The sequence below is a fragment of the Hemitrygon akajei genome, unplaced genomic scaffold, assembly GCF_048418815.1.
Source record: "Hemitrygon akajei unplaced genomic scaffold, sHemAka1.3 Scf000033, whole genome shotgun sequence".
NCBI lineage: Eukaryota > Metazoa > Chordata > Chondrichthyes > Myliobatiformes > Dasyatidae > Hemitrygon > Hemitrygon akajei.
In genome coordinates, this window is record NW_027331919.1 from 20075178 (window position 1) to 20084606 (window position 9429).

The window sequence follows — 9429 nt, forward strand, 5'->3', positions numbered from 1 at the left end:
GTAACAATTGCAGACCTCCTAATGGGGAGCCAGAATTGGAGCAACAAATTTGTAAGGAGATCGCAGGTATTTGTAGTGATTGTGGGAGATTTTAATTTTCCACACATAGACTGGGAAGCCGATTCTGTTAAAGGGCTGGATGGTTTGGAGTTTGTAAAATGTGTGCTGGATATTTATTTTAAAGAAATACATAGAGGTAACAACTGGAGAAGGGGCAGTGTTGGATCTCCTGATAGGGAATGAGATTGGTCTGCTGACCGAGCTATGATTTGGGGATCACTTCGGGTCCAGTGATCACAATCCCATTAGTTTCAATATAATTATGGAGAAAGATAGAACTGGACACAGAGTTGAGATTTTTGATTGGAGAAAGGCTAACTTTGAGCAGATGCGAATGGATTTAGATGGAGTGGATTGGGACGATTTGTTTTATGGGAAGATCGTAATAGAGAAATGGAGGTAATTTAAAGTTGAACATTTGAGGGTACAGAGCTTTTTATGCTCCCGTTAGATTGAAAGGAAAGTTTAAAAGTTTGAGAGAGCCATGGTTTTCAAGGGATATTGGAAACCTGATTCGGAAATAAGAGAGAGATCTACAATAAATATAGGCAGCATGGAGTAAATGAGGTGCTCGAAGAATATAAAGATATAAAAAGAATCTTAAGAAGGAAATTAGTAAGCTAATAGAATATATGAGGTTGCTTTGGTAAGTAGGGAAAATAAATCCAAAGTGTTTCTGCAGTTATGTTAATAGCAAAAAGATAGTGAAGGATGAAGTTCGTCCCTTAGAGAATCAGAGGGGACAGCTATTTGTGGAGCCAAAAATAGATGGGTGAGATTTTGACCAATTTATTTTCATCGTTATTCACTGAGGAGAAGGATATTGAATTATCAAAATAAGGCAAACATTAGGGTAGTTATGGAAGCTATGCTAAATAAAGAAGAGTAAGTACTGGAGCTTTTAAGGAATGCAAAAGGTGGATAAGTCTCCGGGTTCTGATAAGTTAGTGTAGAAATAGCAGAGTCTCAGATGTCATTAGAAACGGGGATTGTGCCAGAGAATTGGCGTATTGCTCATGTGGTTCCATTGTATAAATAGGAATCTAAGAGTAAACCTAGCAATTATAGCGTGCAGGTTTGCAGTCGGTGGTGGGTAAACTAATGGAAAGTAGTTTTCGAGATGTTAAAAATAATTTTCTGTATAGACAGGGTCTGATTAGGAGCAGTCAACATAGATTTGTGCTTGAAAGCTCATGTTTGACAAACATTATTGAATTTTTTGAAGAGGTTACGAGGAAAGCTGACGAGGGAAAAACAGTGGGAATTGTCTATAAGGGCTTCAGTAAGGCCTTTGACAAGGTTCCACACGGAAGGTTAGTTAGGAAGGTTCAATCGTTAAGTATTAATATTGAAGTAGTAAAATTCATTCAACAGTGGCTGGATGGGAGATGCCAGAGAGCAGTGGTGGATAACTGTTTGTCAGGTTAGAGGCCGGTGACTAGTGGTGTGCCTCAGGGATCTGTACTGGGTCCAATGTTGTTTGTCATATACATTAATGATCTGGATAACGGGGTGGTAAATGGGATTAATAAATATGCAGCTGATGCTAAGATAGGTGCCGTTGTAGACAAATAAGTTGGTTTTCAAATCTTGCAGAGAGATTTAGGCCAGTAGAAGGAGTGTGCTAGAAGATAGCAGCTGGAGGTTATGCTGATAAGAGTGAGGTGCTACATTTTGGTAGGACTCATCAAAATAGGATATACATGGTAAATGGTAAGGCATTGAGGAATGCAGTAGAACAGAGTGATCTAGGAATAATGGTGCATAGTTCCCTGAAAGTGGAACCTCATGTGTATAGGATGGTGAAGAAAGCTTTTGTTATGCTGGACTTTATAAATCAGAGCAGTGAGTATAGGAGTTGGGATGTAATGTCAAAATTGTACAAGGCATTGGTGAAGCCAAATTTGGAGTTTTGTGTACAATTCTGTCACCGAATTATAGGAAAGATGTCACCAAAATAGATGGAGTACAGAGGAGATTTACTTGAATGTTACCTGTGTTTCAGCACCTAAGTTACAGAGAAAGGTTGAACAAGTTAGGTCTTTATTCTTTGGAGCGTAGAAGGGGAGAGGGGAATTGAGAAAAGTATTTAATATTATAAGTGGGATAGGTAGAGTTGACGTAGACAGGCATTTTCCATTGAGTGTATGGGAGATTCGAACAAGAGGACATGAGTTGAGAGTTAACAGGCAAAACTTTATGGGCAACACGTCTTTCCTCAGAGAGTGGTAGCTGTGTGGAACGAGCTTCCAGTAGAAGTGGTAGAGTTTGATTCTGTCATTTAAAAGAAGAATAGATAGATTTTGTACAGAAATTGAAATGAGAGTTCTGAGCTGAGTGCAGGTAGGTGGAGCTAGGTGAGAGTAAGCTTTCGGCACGGACTAGCAGTGTCGGAATGGCCTGTTTCCGTGCTGTAAGTATTATATGGCAATATGGTTGTATTAGTTTTACTGCACACTCTCTACCAACAGTCCGTGTCGATCCCGAAACAAATCCAATTACCCATTCTCTCACCGCAGAACTTTCTCTCTCTCCAAAATGCCCCGATTACCCACTCTCTCCCCATAGCGCTTTTCAGTCCGTCAATTCATACCAATGCCCACTCCCTTTAGCAACTCGTGTGTGACCACAAACTAATCCCACTGCACACAACCTTCCCCCAGCCTGTGCCAGTCCCTAAAATCAATCCACTGCCCACTCGCTTCTCGCAGCCTGTATCAATCCGACTACCCTTTTTCTCTCAGAAACATGCAAGATCCCAAATCTCACCCGTCTTTGCATTTTCCAATCCAATATGAAATGCCTTTGTCGCGGTCAGCTTTGACAACAAAATTCTGTAAAATTAAATTGCTATCATTATCGATTGAATTTGAGTAAAATTTAAAGAGCATCCCTTTCTGTTTGACCCCTGGAGAGTTTGAAGAGCTTGTATTGAAGGAGCTGAATTCTCTGTCTCACCACAGGAGAATGTGATGGCACGGTATGGAGGGAGCCTCACTCTGTGTCTGAACCCGGGAGTGTATGATGTGACCGTGTGGAGGGAGTTTCACTCTGTGTCTGACCCCGGGAGTGTGTGATGGGACGGTGTGGAGGGAGATTCACTCTGTGTCTGACCCCGGGAGTGTGTGATGGGACGGTGTGAAGGGAGATTCACTCTTTGTCTGACCACGGGAGTGTGTGATGGGACGGTGTGGAGGGAGATTCACTCTGTGTCTGACCCCGGGAGTGTGTGATGGGACGGTGTGGAGGGAGCTTCACTCTGGTCTAGATATATCTTCAGTCGATCTGACACGTACCTCTTCTTCTGCTGAATTTATTTCAAGAAGTTTAGAATGAGAGTCCGAACAATACAGCCTCGCTTTATCGTAGGAAAATTTAAAGGTGGATATAAAATAACAGCCGCCTTCATTTCCGATCCAGTACTGGGAACAATTTTGCTCTGGAAAATAGGAAGAAGGAACAGTGAATCTCCCTGCGTACGGTCTATTGCATCCGCTGTGAGTCAAACATCGAAAGAGGATCCCTCCTCACCGTCCCATCAGACACAACTGATCAAGTACAGAATGAAACCGCCTACTCACCGATCCCTTGACACACTCCCATGTCAAACACAGAAAGGCGATCCCTCCTCACCGTCTCATCACACACTCCCCTAGTCAGACACAGAGTGAAGCTCCCACCATACCGTCCGATCGCACATTCCCGGGGTCAGACACAGAAAGGAGCTCTCTCCACATCGTTCCATCACACACTTCCGGTGTCAGACACTGTGGAACTTCATATCGCATACTCCAGGGGGCAGACACTACATGAATCTCCCTCCACACTGTCCCATCAAACAATCCTTGGGTCGGTCACAGTGCTGCTCCACCAGACCGTCCCAGCACACACTCCTGTTAGAAAGAAAGCGAAGCTTCCTCCACACCGTCCAATCACATACTCCTGTAGTCAGACCCCGAGTGAAACTCCCTCCACACGGTCACGTCACGCACTCGCGGGTTCAGACACAGAGTGTATCACCCTCCACACTGCCCCATCACACACTCCTGGGGTCAGCTATAAGTGATGATCCCTCCATAGCATTCCATCACACGCACACTGTGTCATTCACAAAGTGAAGCTCCTTCACATCACCCTGTCACAGTCGACAGAGGTCAGACGCAGAGTGACACTCCCTCCATACAGTCCCATCACACTCCCAGGGGTTTCACCCAGTGTGAGCTCCGTATTGCAATGTCCCATCAGACACTCCCGTAAAAGACAGAGTGATGTTCCCTCCTCACTCTCCCTTTGCTCATTCCTGGGGTTAGACACAGACTGATGCTCCCTGCAGAACATCCCATCGCAAACACACTGTGTCAGACAGAGAGTAAAGCTCACTCCACACTGCCCATCACACACTCTTGGGGTCAGACACAGGGTGAGACTCCATCGAAACTGCTCCATTATACGTTCCCGGGGTCAAATACAAACTACCCTCGCACCCTTCTATAACATATTCCCGTCGCCAGAATTAAACTGAAGCTCGTTCCTGAGGGACAGACAGAAATAGAATTTCACTCCCTACCGTACCGTCACACACTCCCGGGGTGAGGCATATGAATTAGCTTCCTCCGCAAATTTCCAATCACGCAACCAGTTGCCAGACACCGAGGGACTCTCCTTTAGCACAGTCCCATCACAGAATCCAGGATTAAACATGCAGTTGAAATCCCTTATACTATTACACCATACACACCCTGGGCCAGACACAGAGTGAAGCTCTCTCTTGCTACGGCCCCATCACACACTCATGGATTCAGACTGCACGCTGCTTACTGTCAAATCACACGCTCTTACGGATAGACACAGAGTGAATCTCCCTCCACACCGTCCCACCACACACTCCGAGATCAGACACAGAGTGAATCTACCTCCGCACCATCCCATCACACACACCCGGGGTCAGATACGGAGTGAATCTCCCTCCACACCGTCCCATCACACACTCCCGAGATCAGACACAGAGTGATTCTCCCTCCAAACTATCCCATCACACACTCCCGAGTTCAGAATCGCAATGAAACTACGTCGGCACCGTCCCATCACAGGCACCCGGTGTCAGTTATAGAGTGAAGGTCCCTGCAGGCGATTCAATCAGACACTTTCTGATTGGGCAGACAGAAATTTGGGTTCCATCCACAACGTCACGTCACACACTCTCAGGGATAGATGAAGAATGAAGCTATTGTCTGACGATCCCATTATACTCTCCAGGTGTCAAACACAGAGTGAGTCTCCTACCACACTGTCCCATCACACAAGAACATGGTCAGTCTCAGACTGAAGCTTACTCTCCACCACACTATCACACACTCCTCGGGTCAAACATGCTCACTGCATGCTCTCCCGTCACGAGGTCTTGCGGACAAAAACTGAGTGAGCCTCCCTCCACACTACCCCAACACACTCCCTGTGGTCAGATAGGAAATGAAACACTCTCTGCACGATCCCGCCGCATGCTCCCGTGGTCATACACAGTATGATGCTCCTTCTACCCGGTGACATCAAATAACACAGGGGTCAGAGAACGGGCGATGCTCATCCACCCCCCCCCCACAACCTCCAATCACACACTGCAGGGGTCAGACACAAAGGGAAGCTGCCTCCACACCGTCACATCACACATTCCCGAGCCTATCACATTATAAATCTCCCTCCTTACGCCGTCCCTACATCACACACCTCCTGGCGAGTCACAGAGTGAAGATCTCTCTGAACCGTCCCATCACGCTCAGCTGTTCTCACACACAAAGCACAGTTCCACCCCCGCTCTCCCATGGCACACTGACGGGTTCAGAGTCGCTCCACAACATCCAGTCACACAATCCGGTGATATATAGAATGAACGTCCCTCTACACTGTGCCCTCAAACAGTCCCGGAGTCAGATACAGACGCTATCTCTCTACGATCCCAATACTCACTCCGGGAGTCAGTCACAGAGTGAAGCTCCATCCACATTGTCCCATCACACGCACCCAGATTAATACGCAGAGTGATGTTCCCTCTGTTCCGTCCCATTCCTCACTCTGGGATTCAGACACAGACGGAAACTGTCTCTCCACGATCCCATCACACACTCCCGAATTCAGACACATAGCGAAGCCCCCGCTGCACCGTCTCGTCGAACCCTCCCGGATTCAAAGTGAAACGATCTGTCCACGGTGCCAAAACACACTTCAGGGGACAGACATTCTCCACGCAGCCCCATAACACACTCACCGGGTCAAACACAGAGTGAATAATCCTCCACACCATCTCATCACACACTCCCGATGTCAAGCACAGAGTGACGCTTCCTCTCTCCATGCCTGTCCTGTGATGAGGAGCGGCTGAAAGAGGGGGATGATGCCTCACCTCTTCTGCTGGTCAACAATTCACAGATTTGAGCCTTAGTTTCGTTGAAAGATCTGTACTTCATTTCCATCTCAGTGAACTGGTGACGGAGATCGCTGTTCATTCGTTTAAGAGACTGAGGAATCTGTGATACTGAGAGAGATGGTGCAGGATGTTTAGCGTTTACAGTAACACGTGAGTCAGCGTCACGCTACCGAACGGGTCACAGAGAGTGTTGTGTCAGTGTCACGGTGAGGGGTGTCACAGTGAAGGATGTGCTGTGGGTACAGTGAGAGGCGTCGGCGCCACCTTGAGGGGCGTGTCTGTGTCACGCTGAGGGGTTATCAATGTCCCGGTGAAGGTTTCGTTGTTACCTTAGGGGTTTGCGTCAGTATCGTGCGGGGCATGTCCGAGTTGCTGTGAGGAACGTGTCGGTGTCACTGTGATAGGTGTTTCTGTACCCCGGCGGGAGGTGTACCGGGTCACAATGACGTGTCACGGTGACATGGTGTGGGGTGAGCTGGTTGCAAAGGGAAGTGTATGTCAGTGCCACGGTGAGAGACATGTCATGGCCACGGTGTGTGTGAGAGTGACACGCTGAGGTGTGTGTCGGTGCAACGGAGAGTTCTATGTCGATGTCATTGTGTCATTGTGAATTCAGTTGTCGGTATCTGTTAAGGGGTTTGCCTGTGTCAGGGTGAGGTGAGGGTAATTGCCTCAGTGAGCAATACATCGGCGTTGTGTTGAGGGGTGATCCTGTCTCGGTAAGGGGTGTTACAGTGACGTGTGAGTCTTTGTCACGATGCGGTACAGAGCGGATCGCGCTAAGGTGCGTGAAGGTGTCACGGTGTACGGTACCTCACTGTCACTGTGTAGAGCTGTGTGTCGGTGTCGATTGAGGAGTTTATCTGTGACACATTCAGGGGTATGTCGATATTACAGCGAGGGGTACGTTGCGGTCAGTGTGACAGCCACGTGTGTATCACGGCGATGGTCGTGTCAGTGTCGCAGTTAGGAGTGTATCTGTGTCTCGTTGATGGTCGTGTTCGTGCTACGGTAACAGCATTGTTGATGTTATGGTTAACGGCGTGTCGGTGTCAGCATGAGTCCTGATTGTGTTCCGGGAAAGGCCGTGTTTCTTCACGGTTAGAGGTGTGTTCGTGTTATAGAACATAGAATAGTACAGCACAGTACAGACCCACAATTTTTTCCGACCCCTTAAACGCTGCCTCTCTTATAAACTACCACCTTAAACTCTTCCATATACTTGTCTTGTAGGCTCTTAAATAACACTAGTGTATGTGCCTCTACCACTGAGACAGGCAGTGAATTCCACTCACCAACCACTGAGTAAAAAAAACGACCTCTAATATCCCCCTTGAACATCCCACCACTTACCTTAAAGCCATGTCCTCTTGTACTGAGCAGTGGTGACCTGGGGAAGAGGTGCTGGCTGTCCACTCTATCTATTCCTCTTAATATCTTGTATAACTCTACCTTGTCTTGTCTCATCCACCTTCCCTCCAAATAGTAAAGCCGTAACTGCCTTAATCTCTGATCATAATGCAGACACTCTGAACCATGCAGCATCCTGGTAAATCTCCTCTGCACACTTTCTAACGCTTCCACAGCCGGCCTACAGTGAGGATATCAGAACGGGACACCAGTACTCCAAGTGTGGCCTAACCAGGGCTTTATGGAGCTGCATCATTACCTCGCGACTCTTAAACTCTATCCCTCGACTTATGAAAGCTAACAACCATAATAGTTTTAACTATCCTATCTACCTGTGAGGCAACTTTCAGGGATCTGTGGACATGTACCCCCAGTTCCCTCTGCTCCACCACACTACCAAGTACCCTGCCATTTACGTTGTACTCTGCCTTGGAGTTCGCCCTTCCAAAGTGTACCACCTCACACCTCTCCGGGTTGAACTCCATCTGCCACCTCTCAGCCCACTTCCGCATCCTATCAAATTCTCTCTACAATCTTCGACAATCCGTAACACTATCCAACAAGACCACCAAACATTGTGTAGTCCCCAAACTTGCTCACCCGCACTTCTGCCCCCAAATCCATGCCGTTAATAAAATCACGAAACGCAGAGGTACTAGAACCGATCCTTGTGGAACACCACTAGTCACAGCCCTCCAATTCGACTGTATTCCCTCCACCACGACACTCTGCTTTCTCCAGGCTAGACCATTGTGAATCCAACTGGCCAAGCGTCCCTGGATCCCATGCCTTCTGACTTTCAAAATAAGCTCAACTGTGTGGAACTTTGTCAAATACCTTACTAAATTCCATGTAGATCTCAACCACTGCTCTACCCTCATCTGTATGTCTGGTCACCTCCTCAAAGAATTCTATCGGGCTTGTTAGACACGATCTGCCCTTCACAAAACCAAGCTGACTGTCCCTGTTCAGACCATGATCTCTAAATGCCCATTGGTTTTATCTCTAAGAATCTTTTCCAACAGCTTTTCCACCACGGACAGAACACTCACTGGGTTATAATTACCCGTACTATCAGGAGGGCAAAATGCCCCTCACTCCAATCCTCCCGGAATATTCCCGTGGACCACGCGGACATAACGATCCTACTCAGAGGCTCAACAATCTCTTCTCTCCCCTCGTGAAGCAGCCTGGGGAATATTCTGTTCGGCTGCGGTAACTTATCGGTCTGAATGTATTTAATCAACTGCAACAGCCCCTCTCTCTTAGTATCAACATGCTCCTGAACATCAAACTCCCCGATATTGTCCTGGCCGTCATCAAGTTCCCTCTCATTGGTGAGGACCTCGCTCACTTCCACAGTCTCCAGGCACATCTTCCCACATTTATCTATAATCGCTCCTGCCTTCACTCCTGTCATCCTTTTGTTCTTCATATAATTGATGAATGCCTTGGAGTTTTCCTTTACCCTCACCAAGGCCTTCCCTTGCTTCCTTCTGCCTGTCGGCAGCGCCTTCTTCATCTCTTTTCTTTCTAAC

General features: G+C 47.3%; 1 long non-coding RNA gene across 1 annotated transcript; it reads right to left on the reverse strand.

Annotated features, from left to right (window-relative positions):
• Positions 1-2828: 2828 nt before the first annotated feature.
• LOC140719933 (uncharacterized) lies at positions 2829-6588 on the reverse strand. Its single transcript, XR_012097049.1, has 3 exons — positions 6458-6588; positions 3357-3499; positions 2829-2894 (listed from the first exon to the last, which is right to left on the reverse strand). It is a non-coding gene; the product is annotated as an uncharacterized lncRNA (long non-coding RNA).
• Positions 6589-9429: the final 2841 nt, after the last annotated feature.